We start from the raw sequence: 15,000 nt of genomic DNA, 5'->3' as shown, positions 1-15,000 counted from the left end.
AGGGCGGTTTTGTTCCTTCGATGGTGCGCCACGAACACGATCAGCGAGAGCCATAAGAGCCAAACTGTTGGTGGGATGTACGCGATCCTACACTGCGGGAGTGTAGTAGGATCCTTACACCCTGTTATGCCGCCCACCGCCGGTCCCGGTTTTTGGATCGTGCACACCGCCACCTCGGCCACCTCGGCCACGGATCGTTCCACAACGGCTCGAACAGAACGGACACTTCCTTTCGAATTGGAAGTACAAATATAAACATATCATTACTTATTATTAGCGTGGCCCTTGGCAAGTTGGCTGTTGCCCGTTGTCTTGTATGCCTTCCCTTCGCCGTAGAGAACACCGCTTCTCATGCAGTTGGCTTCGCAGCGCAGCGAAGGAGGCAGCGATGGCGGAGTAATGGCGTTTTACGTGTTACTTTTGCACCTCATCGGGTCGGGATCGCAACAAAATTGCGCCACAAGACGCGGGTTGTGATGAGATCGATGGGCTTAATTACTGGGAGCTGCTGAGTAGCTCCGGCCACGGAAAGGGGTGAAGACGGTGGCGCAGTGGCAGAAATATGGAAATGGCTTTTGCGGATTCCCCGAAGACCAGCTACCAACTGCCAGCTGGACCTTCCATGGTTGCTGCTGCTGCTGCTGTTCGTGACCTTCCGGATGCTGCTACCTCTTGGTGAAGACCACAGCGCGCCTACATTCCATCCGGATCGCTAATGTGCGCGTCTTCATCTCGACAAAACAATTAATGCAGCAGCACCGATGAAGACATTCTAATTTTACTTACAAATCCAGTTCCCGGTTTTGCTCGGGTCCGGGTCTGTCTGTTGCATCCTTTATCACCAGCACCAGCACAGATTGGCCACTTTCTACTAGAGGGCGCGCTTGTACCGCGATAGGTTGTGCGCCGTTGCGGTATTACAGGTGAACGGTTTCGATGGAACCACGGCGCGAAGTTGTTCCCGTGGGTGAAGAGCACTCGGGCGGCGACATTAACTATTGTCACCTGTACTGTGGACAACAGCAGGCACGGGCTGATGGCAGGGACGGGGGACAAGGTGGCACCCAACGCTAAGGTTATTCATTATTCGCCTCAGACGCAGCATCACCACCCCCTGGGCCGGTGATCCTCTTACCCATCGCAAATACATCAACGGACCGATCCAAGGCACAACCACAGAGTGCGAGGTGCGAGGTGGTATAGCTGCGGCCGAGAGTTATGATGAATGATGGGGGTTAAAAGAAGCTAAAAAACATAAATAAATCTTAGGGAGGAACCCCCCGACCACCGATGAAACCAGTGTGGACGATGGATGGTGAAAAAGCGTTTACAAGACAACGGTGTGGACCTCGGCGGAGTGGCACAAAACCTGCTCTCCGTGAAGACGTGTCCCCCGTCCGTCGTGTTCCCGCGAGTCTTCAGCAGGAACGGAAGAACAAGTCGAGACCTTCGCGAGCCCGCGAGCGCAAAATGGGGTACCGCAGGCGACGCAGGTTCCGTCGCCTATAGACGACTCCGGATGGCTCGGAACAGCAGACCGCGCGAATCTAGAAATTTATCATCAATTTTTATTGAAAAATAATTGGTAACTTGTAGCCACACAGAGAAGCCTCCGTTCCTCTCGTGGTGCAACGCGTACCTACGCTGCACCTCTCATGGTAGCGCGCCGCATGGACATTCCATTCCACGGTCACTCCACGGGGTTGGTTGGACCATAACCCGTCCGACCAACCGACCGACCGACCGATCGACCGATCGAACGAATCATAATTATCCCATCACTGTGTACTGTGTGCGCTGGGGTCGCTTTGTTCGCGAGCTTCTCCCCGTTGCTGCTGTTGCTTCCGCTTCTTCTGCCCGTTTGCCATCGATGGAGCAACAAGATGCCGAACAAAATGCAACAAAAAGGACGCCGCATCGACGACGACGACCACGACGACGGCCACCGGATAGCGAGGTCTTTTCTAGCCCAATTTCCAGACCATGCGTGGTCGCTGCATCGAATCGCTCATCCCGTTGCGTGTCCGTTCTAATGAACCCCGGGAAATCATTGCCCCATTTCTCCTTCACTCCATACTGTAAGGAGCGAGCACTATACTATAGCGTCTTAGAAAGAAGACGACGCAACAACGGTTCGCGCGTGGATAACCGCGCGAGATAAGCGTGACAGCGTGGAGAACGCCAAGAGACGGGGGTAAAAACAAAGCTACATATAATGAAGCATCATCATCAATCGAACTGTACAGAATTGATGAAGCTGAATTGTTGTTGTTGCTGTTTTGTGGTGGTGCCGTGATGCTCCCAATGATCTGGCACACGGCACTCGCTCGCTATAAGCTTTCTAAGCATCACCAACACCACACGCGGGCACCGGGAATACCTTTCTAGTGCACACGTACAGTGGCTAGTGGCTGCTGCTGCTGCTGCTGTTGGCCACTAAGAAGGAAGTGAGAAAATTGGAACTTTTCGACGCTCGCGGCCACGTTGAGCCAGCTAATTGAAAGTTAATAGTGAATTACGTCGAAATAATCTAATCTATTACGATGACGGATCACGTTCTGTTGTTGTGTGCGTGCAAGCTCTCCTCGTGGGGATCTTCGTTGCTACTGCTGTTGCTGCTGCTGCGCTCCGATGGAATTACCGATTTGGCCGGGCAATCATCATCGTTCAAACCCGCGGCTTAGTGAGCGAACGACGCGTACCACCGGCCACAGGGATGGATGTCTTGTTTGAGGGCCAACAAAAACAGGTTCCCCGGGATGATGAGAATCCGGCGGCAGGTTCCGTTCCGTTCGTTCGTTCTGTTGCTCCCGCTGCCTCCGTTGCGGCCGTTGCTGCCATTGCTGCTTTCCCCTAAAAAACACAGAAGGAAACAAAACAGACAAATTCATAGAAAAGCCGCACCGCACCAGCACCACGATCGTCTAGAAACCAGGAACGATAATGACCTTAGCTAATGCTCACTCACTCGTTTGCTGTCTCGTCGTGGTCCGTGGTCCTCCTGCCGCTGTGCGATGACGCTCGACGATACGGAACACGGATTTCGAGCCGGATTGAAAGCCCTGAAAACAAGGGAAGCCCAAAGCCTAACAACTAAGCAAATGTGTGTGTGTCTGTGTGTTTGTTGGATGGCCACAGCAGGATAGAATGATGATGGTTGTTTGGATTCTATTACCAAGCGCCCCGGGAACGTTACTCAATACCCGCGTTCCCACTACCAGCACTAGCAATAGCAGCAGGTTCTTCGCTAACAGACGCTTCGCCTTCGCCTTTGGAGTAAGCGTGGACTCGTGGTGATCCATCGTCATCGTGTTGCGGTCCCCATGCACTCGCTCGAGAATGCAAAGACATGTAGTATGCAAATGATAACACTAGTAGAATTCATTTCCCATTCGGAAAAAGGAACCCTAGAGCAGCGTCTTCGTCGTCGTCGTCGTTGTCGTCGTCACCGTCGTCTTTAAGGAGAAGCGAAGACAATTAAAATAGTTCCGCAAATCTCTGGGGTTGCTACCGTGCCGTGCGGTTGCATGTTGCATTGGGCATTGGGCAGGGGGGGTATGGGCATGGCATGAATGCTAATCTCTGGCGCGGGGGGTGACTGCGTGAGCTGCTGCAGATGCACCGGGAGTCGGGAGGTCACGCGATTCTAGAGGCTTAGGGTCTAGGTCCCGTTTTTCGCACCGCATTGGGGATTTGGCGTGTAGCGTGAAGATCCTCGCCGCTTGCCGCTTGGCCTCACAACCAATAACCGGATGTCACCTCCGGATTGTCGTGCTTCAATCTTGAAAAACACAAACACAGTCTCACAAAGACATCATTTATCATCATGTGCCGCCACTGCACTTGGTTTGGTATTAGAATCGAACAAAAAATGCACTTTGCAGTACACGGATGAGCGTTTTTGGTCCCGACCCCGAAAGCCATTCCACACACTCAAAGAGAGAAGGAAGGTGATCGCACCGGTCTGATCGGTTTGCACGATCAGGTACCAACCAAGCAACCAACGCCACTGGCCAATAAGTCACCGAAAGTGTTAAATGGGGAAACAGATAAAATAATTAACTCCCGTTCCCGTACGTACGTACGTACGGACATAGAACGACTGTACCTTAACCGATCGCCCCCGGCCGGGAGGGGGAGAAATGTTCCTCCCCTGGGGTGTGGTTGTGTGCAATCGGGTTAAGCATTTCGTTTCGGTGGAATGCTGCAGCCACCAACCAACCAACCAACCAACCAACCAACGGACCAGCCATGGCGTGCCGTACCATGCCGTGTGTTGCAAGCGTGTCTGCAGCGAGCAGATGCAACGAGAAGCATCCGCAACGGAGACGGAACAGGACGGAACCGAGAGGTCCTCGGTGGCTTCCAGATTCTGTTACAAGATTGCCTATTTGGTGTTTCTTTTAATTAATTGCGTGATTTTAATTGAGTTCCGGAGCGAGTGAGAAAGAAAGAGAAAAGAGGAGGAGTATTAGCTGCAGCTGCTGCTGCTGCATTCGCTGCTTGAAGAAAAAACACGAAAAACAAGCCGGATAAAATAGCATCGCGACGATCGCAGGGCACAGGGAAGGGCTGTGCTGTTCGGGATTTAGGATTTCTTTTACCTTCTCGATCCTCGAAGGCCAAGGAGTAGTGCAACAGTGCACCGTCCGTTACTGTTGCTGCTGCTGCTGCTGCCGTGGATCTACGGTCCGATCTCGGTCCGAACAAATGAATAATACCGGTACCGATCGGCGGGATGCCGTGTTTTCGAATTCAATTAAAAGTCGATTCCTCGTGTCCGCCACACCTCGAACACCAGATCCATCCTCCCATCACCACCACGACCACTATCCACGGTCCTGCGGTTCCGTGTCGAAGGCGCGTGATCCAATACAATACGAGGATCAATCCTGTGATCCCCACTCGCAGCGGTTGCGCAGGCTTATAACGGAATACCGGTAGCTAAGTAGCCTTCTAGTCCGAACTGGCCATTTAAATTGTTCAATTAATTAAGATTCTCTGCGTATAATGTTGTTCTTGTTAGACGCTCGACCGCGAACCCGCCACCCTGGCCCTTTCCACGCTTTTTGTGTGTTGTCCTGGGACAACACGAGACACTTGGTTTGGTTTGGTTTTGTTTGTTGTTTAAGGGTCGGCGACCACTCGCGCCAATCGCGTCTAGCCGTCGCCGTCGCGGGGAGAAATGTAGCGCAGTGCGGGACTTTCTAGCCCTGGCCGTGGTGATCTTCACCCGTGGCATCGACCATCGGGAACAAAGATCGCGCCAGAGCCCCGAGAGGTTTGAACAGCGCGGGCTATAAATTTGCTGCCGCTCGGCTCCTAGTGGGCTGCTGCTCCTAGAAGAAGAAAAAAACCACAAACCACTGTCATGGGGTCAAAGTTGAGGGCAGCAGAGTGCCGTTGTTGCCGTCGTGAAAGAAATCGTGTTTCTTCTTTCAGCTCTCGGATCTCGAACGAATCTACAAGGCACGGCACTTCTTGCCTTTGCCAACGGATTCAATCGCGATCTCACTCCCTCGCTTGTTCGTCCATCCGTTCGCTTTGGAAGGATTGGCCGAAATTCCAAAAGTTCAAAACCTACTAAACTGGTGCACCAGCGGCCTGGTGTGGTCTGGAGTAGTGTTTGTAGAACCGGAAGATGTCTCTCGATCGCTCGGTCTCGGTGGTGTTGCTCCGGCAATCACGCGACGTGTCATCTCGGCGCACCCTCGGGCACCTCGCCGCTCTCGCTCTCTCGGCACCTACTAGTGCCTGGTAGCGACATTATCGAGACGCTGCACCGTGGGATGCTGCATTTGGCACACTCGAGAAGACTGCTTTTGTCCGCTGGTCCGCCATGGAATGAAGAAGAAGCATTTACATAATAAGACAAGACCGCACCGACGACCTGTGGCCACAGGACCAAACATCGACAACAACAACGTCATCTCTTGGTTTAGGCCTCAGCAGCGAACGGTTTAGTGGTTTGGTAATCCGGGATGCTGTTGTCGTTGTTGGTTACCGGTTGCCGGTGTCGAGTAAGTTATCGGTGCGATGGATCTGGCCCCCGAGGAGGAGGGGATGGGGATTTCGCTCCAAGCGCCCATGTCCACGGGGACCCCCGGAACCCAATCTATGATGACCTCCCCCGAAGGCGAGCGAACGAACGAACGAATAAGCGCCCGCTGGAGTGCTATTGGATCTATTAAAGATCCTCCTTCGCGAATTCGGTGGCCCCGCTCCAGACCAGAGCTGCTTGCTTTCGATCGCATTATCGCGGGTCACAAAGTACGTCCATGATTTCCCCGGTTTTTTACGGGACTAAGGCGCGCTTTGTTCGCGAAACGCTTTGTGCAGGCGAAAGGCGGTTATCATTATAGGCTAGAGGACCCCGTTCGTCCTCATCCGACGCGTCGTGGACGAATTTCGCACGGAACGTTTAGCGAACAGATTGCTCGCTCATGATAACGACCCGGTTTGGCTCTTTGGCTCTGGCTCTGGCACCGGCGGGATGCTGCAGACGATTTGGGCTTTGGATCGATTTCTCCGATCGGCAAGGGTAGCGTCTATGCGCGGGCGCACGCTGCTCACCAGGCAGCGACAGCTAACGGAACCTTCCGATCCGAGAGTGGCAGTGGATGGTCGTTCGCCAAGCGATCGATCGCCTCGCGCGATCCCAGCAGCAATTTCATTTCCAGTTCCGCGATTCCGCGGGGTGAAGGGAAAGGCACACAAGCGAGATCGCGGACCGATCGGTGTTTAGCGTGATGTTATCGGTTAAATTGAGATGTCCGTCCGGTTTACGGCGAACGCGCTGCCTCTTGGGTCCAATAATTAACAAAAAATGCAAAACAAATGCTCGTGCTAAAATGTAAACCACACACAAAGCGATCCATGCCCCGGCCATTGAAGACTTCGCTACTCGCGGCACACAGAGACACCGCGATGCGATGCAGTGGCGTGGGACTTTGCGATCATCGTGGTGCATCAGGCACCACAGCATCCCATCCCATTCGCTCGCTAAGGCTATCTGATCCTCACACCACACGTAGTTGCCCGATCACCGCGCGAGTCTCAGTACACGTTGTCGACAACGACGAAAACGACGAGAACGACGAGGACGACGAGACGTTTGTGTGTATCTCATTATCTGCGGCCTATCTGATCGAATGTCGATTGACAGCCGACCAAATATTTGCGCTAAATTCTTCACCTGAACACCCGAACGGGCAGGCCGGCCGGCTGGTCGGCCGGGCAGCGGCATGTTAGCTCACTGTGTTAGTCTCGCGCCCTGGAATTCGTAAAACACCATCACAGCGTCCTCCGTCCTCCGTCGCTATGGTGATTGGTTGTGAACCAGAATGTGAACCTCCCCTCCGGTGAAGGCGTTTCGTCGTCGAAGACTTCTCGCGATGACGGAACCACCGCTCTGATGAGCCGCGCGCGCGCGGTTTTCCCAAAACAAAAAGACACAAAAGCCACAACCTTTGAAGAGAGAAATAGTCGAGCAAACAGAGTGCACACACACACACACGCACCCTCGGCACAGTACCGTGGGGGTGATCGTGGATATCGTGGAAGGTGACGACAAAAGGTGCCCCCAAGGTGGTGGTCAAGAGAAAACATTAACCGATCATCATCATCATCATCGTCATCATCGAGCAGCGTCGTGGTTTGGTTTGCATTCCACCCCCTCCCCCTCGATGGTTTCTCCTCACTACTCGACGGGGATCGGGAACCCGATTGTTGTTTGCCCGCGTCAAACATTTATTTTCGGGGCATTATGCGCGGACACAGAGAGAGAGAGAGGGGGGGGTTGGGTGGGGGTCATCTCCCTCCTCCGGTACAAATATGTGAACAACGCGCACCGAGCAAACGCGGCGCACAGAGTATGACCCCAGACCCGGGAAGGGGCCTCGAGGGGTTTGAAAGGTACCGCCATCGGGATCATCATCGGCATGGCATGGCCGTGGTCCAGCGGCTGGCTTAGCTGACTGTGCGACACTGGCCACGATATGCAGTGCCAGGAAGGAAGGAAGGAAGGATGAGAAGCAGCAGCAGCCGCAGCAGCAGCAGCAGCTTCACTCACAACGTTGGATGAAATCAATGAGCAAACAACAAACGACGCACCGAGTGATGGAGACGGATTTTTCCACGGTTTCTGTCCGCCTTCCTCGGACGGCGCTGCTAGAGTGAAGAGGGATGGGAGAGATGCACTTTTCTCCCTTCCTCCTCCTGCAGGAGTTTGGATTTGCCGATGCTTTCGACTTGAAACAATAATTCGATTGGGCCACTTAAGCCACCGACGGCCACTTAACGAGGTGTTTTCTGTTTCCTATTTCCTATTTGGGGGAAGAGTGGAGGAGGGGAGAACGCCACGGTGGTACCATTCTTGGTACCTCAGCACAGACTCAGTGGAGGGCTTCCATCAGCTTCGCACTTGTTGCTTTGGAGGGTGAAGGTTCGTTCCGGGGTTCGTCGCTTTGAGTCTTTCGATATTGATTTATCTCACCTCTGGGGAGAGCACGTTTTTAAGTGGCTCATTAAGGGTGTTTGAATGCAATAAGAAAGAGAAAAACAGAGTGAGAAAGAGAGAGAAAGAGAGGATCGTGGCATAAAACAAAAGAAAGAGATTTCCAGAATGGTGCATTCCTGTATGTGTCACCGACGACGAAGGTAGGACGATTAACCTAGAAATGATCGAAATGATCACCCTCATACATATATCATACACACACGCACGCGCGAATCTGCACAGATTGCGCCAGCCAAGGCACACCGATTAAGCTGCATAAACAACCGATCGCTAGCGATCGATCTTAACGAGCGCCTTCATAGTGGGTAGCCATTCGCAACCTTAGCACGGTTCAAGCATATCGCAACACATTCATCCATCCATTGCCACCACCACTACGGACCACCACCAGCTCGTGTTTCTGTGACACAGAAATGGCGCACACAACACACCAAATGTCAAACGAAATAAATGCCCGCGAGCGGTGCAATAAATAATGGCTAATGAAATATCAATAATACAATAATAACAATGCCCGTTCTGTGCTGTACCTACCACGACGACGACGACTACGACGATGAGGGACCAAAGGGACCGAGATTTACAACCCACACACAGCAACAACAACAACACACATGGTCGATCGGTACGACACGTGTCCCCATTTGGGGGGAGCAGCAGCAGCAGCAGCATATGTTGCGCGAAGCACCTTCGTCCAGAATCGGCAGAAAGCCTCCTGGCATGTTGGTTGCTGCCATGGAAACGGAAAGGAAGGGGAAGACTTTGCGTTGGCAGAAGAGAACGCAACCCAATCGTGGTGATCATCGGTGTGTGATGCGGCGGCAGCAGCAGCAGCACTATTATTGTCACTCCTTCGGCACTGAGGGTGTTGCAGGGGCGCCGGGTGAAAGTGAGGCGAGAACGAACACACATACACAAGAATCTGCCGGCATTCAAACAAGGTCGGTTTGGAAGTGAGGCCTCCTCCCACCCGGCGGCGGCGCATCGTGATTGACATTTCGCACCAAACCCCCCGCCGGTCTTATATGCTTCCCCAGGGGTTCGGGCTTCAATTGTCATTAGTACCGGGGGTCTCGGTGCGTCGGTGCACCAGACCGAGAAGGCTAAGCGAGTTCACCACCACCACACCCCACTTTCTGGCCACCTACCACCAGCCTGCCTGCTTGCCTTTCTTCCTTTCTTGGGTTTCCCTTTTAACCCGCCAGCCAGCCAGACGGTGTAGATGAATGAATGGTGGCCGTTGGTGGCGCGGAAGGAAGAGCGGGCACTCACGGGGCCCGAGCCAGCGCCCGATCTCGAGAGTGTTGTGTGGGGGCGCGCGGTATGGCCAATTACATCGAGCAACATTTTCCCACACCTGCGCTCACGAGGCAAACACTCGAAACGCAAAGACCACCACCACCACCAACGCAAGAACCACATCAGCTCCTTCCGTTCGTCCGTCCGTCCGTCTGTCTGTCTGTCTTCCTCGGGGATTTAGCGCCAGATTCGAAGCCAAAAAAGCAAAACAAAAAACCCTCCGAAAAAAAAATGGGGAAGCAAAACGAGGCAATGGGCTTTTGAAGCGCGCCACTTGCGCGCATCCGCAACCAATCGATCGATCGCTTCGATTGTGTGGGTGAGGTGGCGAGGAAAAAAGCGGTTTGGGAAGGAGAACGAGGGCTTCCGAACTTCCGAAAAACCACAAATCGCATCGGAAGGCGAGGAAGACGCGCCTGGTCTGGTCTGGTGTGGTGTGAGTTGGTTCTCTGGTGGTAGTAACGAGCCCTCAAAGTATGCTAAGGCTCTCTAGGGGTGGTGAAGGGAAGGCGATCCATTGAGGTATACGTCACCTGAACCTGAACACACACACACACACACACACACGGGCCTGGTTGTACTTATGTTTTGCATAATCATCCTAAAGTGGCTTCCACACACGCTCAATATATCCATCAATATTTGCATGCAAGTAGAATGAATGATAAAAATGTAGAGGAATGGTTAGGCTACATTGAAGCACCTGTCAGTAAAATATAAGATTTTCAGAATGCTGATTGATGGTGCTGAATATTGACGTCGTCTGTAGGGCCCACATCAACGAATACGTCAATCCGGCAGTTAGCACATCATTTTCATCAGCTGTTATGAAAATGCAGTTGAATGGTTAAAAAATGGGAACTTATAAAAATAAATAAGACCTAAATGTAGTCCTCAAATTTTGGAAATATGTGTTTAGACCAATTTCTATTCCATTTTAGTCCCTTTTATCCAATTATTTCGCACCACATCAATTGACTGTGTTTTTGACATTTTCATACGGACTGACGTCTAATATTGATGCGTTTGTAGCCGTGGTTGATGCCAACGGTACCTACAGACGATTAATAAAACGCTTTTTTTTGCACTAAAAATATTGATAAATAATATTAAGCAGCATAGTACGCCACATTAGGAGCACTACCGTGTGAAGACAAGAGACCAATGGTGGTGGGTTTTGTGGTGCGCCGCTAGGAAGCCACAACTCCCACGAGTGCCACCGAGTTGTGGGTTGTGGTGTTGGGCGTTAGGACCTCCTCCCATCTCCGCCCAGCACCCCGACATTCCAGCACCTCGATCGCGCTGGTCATAATTTCTCCAATTTTGCCGGCAATCTCACCCCTCCAGGCATGACCGGTTGATTGATAGCATTGTTACCCAAAAACGCGCCAAACACTAGACCAAGGAAGGCTCCCCCCCAGGAGACCACCCCGTGGCAACAATGGCCACACACACACACACACACGCTCACAGAGACAGTGTCCCACTGGAGGTGGTGGTGGTACCACCGTTTGAGCGGCAGGACAATTGTCAAATAAATTCACATTTTATCCGGTTGTCATCGAACCACGGAACAACAACAGTAGTTTGTGTCTGACTACTGTTTGCTGTTGCTGTTGGTGTTGCTGTTGTTTCTGCAGCAGTAGCACCACATTTGGCATCTGAAAAAGGGTGGGGTGGTGGCCTGTGAGCAAAACCGTGCCACTCGCCTAATGGCGCACGGCGGATGCTCCTAGACAAATATGGGGAGGAGTCCATTCCGGTGATCTTCGTCGCCTTCGTGGGAGATCATCTGCTTCAGTTGCTAGTTACCATGTTTGGTGCCGAGAAGCGCACACACACACACACATGCTATACGCGTGTCAATTCGCCTGTTTGCCACCTTCGCAACGAGCCACACGAACTTCACACGCTTCGCCTCCACATGGTGGTGGTGTTGTTGTAGGACAATGCAAAGCGATTGTAGAGCAGCAAACGACGGCATGTGTTTGGTTTCAATTGTGCCACCCACCACCCGTGTTATGCTGCCCAACATCATAACCCCCCGTCTCCATACCTTTTTCTCTCTCTCTCTCTATCTCTCTCTCTGTTTTTGTCGTGCCTTTCTCGAGTAGCGAACAGCATAGGCAGCACGAGGCACCGAAAGGCAAATTAATAATAAATAAATAAACACTTAATCATACATAATTGAACGCAAACGAACACACCAGCGCGATCCCCCCGCGACCGTGGCCTCCAGGTGGCCGATTCAACATAAATCTTATGCTCTCGAGTCGCTGGAAGCGGAAGAAGAAAATGGTGTCATGTCGTGAACGTGTCCTGCTGCTCTGGTGGCTGCTCTACTGGTTGATCGGATGCAGATCAGTGCGGCGCAGTGCTCGAGGCCTAGCACTTGGAGTGCCAACAAGCACTGGAGTGAGTCGTGAGTCAGACGACCGACGAGGCGAGGACGAACTCTGCCGGGCACTTTGGGGCGCGCGCGAGAGCTGATGTAAATCGTAACGATGTGTGACATGTAACAGGAACACTGGGAGCCGCTGCACCTCGACTCCCGCGGCCTACAGTTCATCAATTTGCTCTCCTGATCCTCTCCTCTTGACGCGTCTCAAACATCGTTCGTCGTTGAAAACTCATGTTATGTCCAGCGCAGTATGTCGCCTTCGTCGTCGTCGTCGTCGTGTCAGAGGCCTGTCAGGGTCCCTGTGGCACCTCGGTATTGAATTTCGACCCTCTCGCCACTCGCGGGTCGCTGTTAAAGTTGTGACTTTTCGCAACACCTCCACCCGCCAGCCGAAAAAGTTTCGATTTACAAATGAAACCCGGCAAAGAGCGGTCCGAACCGCTCCGGGGTTTCTGTGCCGGGGCGGGAATGCAACAAAAAACAGAGGGGAAGCATTGTTATCTCCGGCTAGAGTGAGTGGCTTCCAAGCGTTCCAAGCGGCGGTGGCGGCCCTACATAAATCATAAAACACTCACCGAGCGCGCGCGCACACACCTCTCTGCCGTCTCTGCGTCTATGCTTCATCTCTCTCAAGGTTTCTCCGGTCCATATCATCTTACCGATCGGTGGGTACTGCGATCGACCCCCCCTTGGAAGTCTCTTCGGTGTTTTCGTTGGGATATGAAGGGATCCACAAATACCGAACGAAGGCGAGACGAAGGCGGGGTCGGCCGAACGAACGAAGGGAGAATCCATTTGCCATCCTCCGATCCTCCTTCTGAATGGCCAATGTGCTTGTAATTGATTGCTGCTGCTGCTGCTGGCCGGAGACTGAGAAAGTGGCCAACAAGAAGGGGAAGAGCTACTTTGTCGTCAAATGGTCGCCGGTGGTTGTGTAATCCGAGACTCTCCCCCCGGGCGCGATCCATCTCGGTGGAACGGTCGTGGCGGCCTTGCTTGCTCCCGGCCTTTTGCAACCGCCCGAAAACAGTGGAGTGACTCGTTTTGTTGTTGAATGTCCCGAACTCGGATCAAAAGGATTGTGCGGAGAGTGAGGCCCGCGATCCGGGAACCGGCACTATTGCTTTGATCGTGCGAATTGTGTTCCAACACGTTTGACGACGACAACGACATCGACGGCGACGGCGATGATGACGGTAATTGGATATCGCGATTGGATCGCCAAAGAGATCGAGAAGTGATCGGTTCAAAGGCTCCAAACCCGAGGGTCCACCGGTACACTATGTTTTGACGGAATGTGCATCGATCGGTCGATCGATCGATCGATCGATTGGTGGTGCGCTACGATCCAATGCGATCCCCCATTTAATGATCGCCTAAATCTTAGAAACAAAACCCCGGCGTCCCTCTGAGGGACTCGCGATCGCCATTCTCACGATCGAAGCAGGAATGCTCCTCATGGAGTCCTCAGTCCCATGCCGGCACGATTTGAGACATTTTTCGAATTGCCAGACCGAGGATCACGCGGTACACCGATGCGGGATCCATGATGCGAAGGATCCTGTTCCCAACGGTGGTGGTGATCGTGTGGTCGAATCCATCTCATCATTTACATACGTCCTTCGTCCTTTTTTGGGGGTTTTTAGAGAGGAGGAGAAGGCCACGCGGTTCATGAAATATTTCCTTCGGGAATTCCTGCGGTTTCGATGCCAAACAATACCGTACCCGATCGTTCTCGCTAATTAACGGAAATGGCACGGAAGTGCAAGTGTGTGGGGAGGCAAATGAGCCATTCATTTTAAATTTAGCCCCGAAAAAAAAACAATCCCCTTCGAAAGGGATCGACAATCGTTGACCGGCAGCCGCCTGACCGTTCCAAGCATTCCAGCCGATCGGAGCGGTGAGCCGATCTTCCATTTGCGCCTGATCCTCCACCTTCGCGGTCCAACGCCGCGCTCCACTCGAAAACGTCTTTAGCCTTTACGTCTCTCCGGCGAGGGGGTTGTGTATTTGTTTGCCAAAGAGCAGCGATCCCACCGACCATTGCGCCCATCATCCAGCCAAATCTTTGGCTTCTTTTTCTACTTCTTCTTTCTGCTCTACCTTCTTGAACGCCGACGGTGCTTTGTTTGGTGCGAGCGAGCTCTAATGCAAACAGAAGCACCTTTTCGGCCACGCCGCATACCGTTCCGTGAGTCACACGATTCGTCGTCGTCGTTGTCGTCGTCGTTGGTTCGTCTTCTCGCGACGGCCTTCGCCTTCTGCTGCCAATCTTCCTAATGTGTGCTGGTGACTATTGCTAAATTCCGTGGATTTTCAAAGCGGAAGAGAACACTATACGACGCATGCGGTGGCCGCAAAGGACGGTGACCAAGATGACCGTCGAACACCGTTTGACCTAATCTTGAGTCTCTCGTCTTTGCATCTTAATGTTGGCCCCTAGCCCCGCGTTTTTTTTTCCACGAACTTCCACGAACATGACGCTAGATTATGCTGGCAGAAAAGGGAAGAAGGTGTTGCGGCTTAAAAGGCTCATCGTTGCAGCATCTTCGAGAAGTTGAGCCGAGCCGAGACAACTTTCTCTCCTCGAAATGCGGCGTTCTCCTGCAGGGCTACTGAACGATCGCTCAACAGTCGCTAATTGTTTAGCATAACACTGGGCCCCAAACCAACCAAACCAGCGGCCAATGAAAATCCCACAAACCATCGCGCGTGGCCTCTCTGCCGAGCGATGCTCTTTAAGACACTTTTTAAGAGGGAATCGTAAGAGATGGTACTGAGC

General features: G+C 52.6%; 1 protein-coding gene across 1 annotated transcript in view; it reads left to right on the top strand.

Moving 5' to 3' along the window:
* Positions 1-15,000, top strand: part of LOC125950012 (protein serrate-like) — a 102,193-nt gene that overhangs the window by 58,255 nt on the left and 28,938 nt on the right. The gene's annotated exons all lie outside the window — the stretch shown is intronic.

The sequence above is a fragment of the Anopheles darlingi genome, chromosome 2, assembly GCF_943734745.1.
Source record: "Anopheles darlingi chromosome 2, idAnoDarlMG_H_01, whole genome shotgun sequence".
Classification (NCBI taxonomy): domain Eukaryota; kingdom Metazoa; phylum Arthropoda; class Insecta; order Diptera; family Culicidae; genus Anopheles; species Anopheles darlingi.
This window is presented reverse-complemented; position numbering and strand designations above follow the sequence as displayed.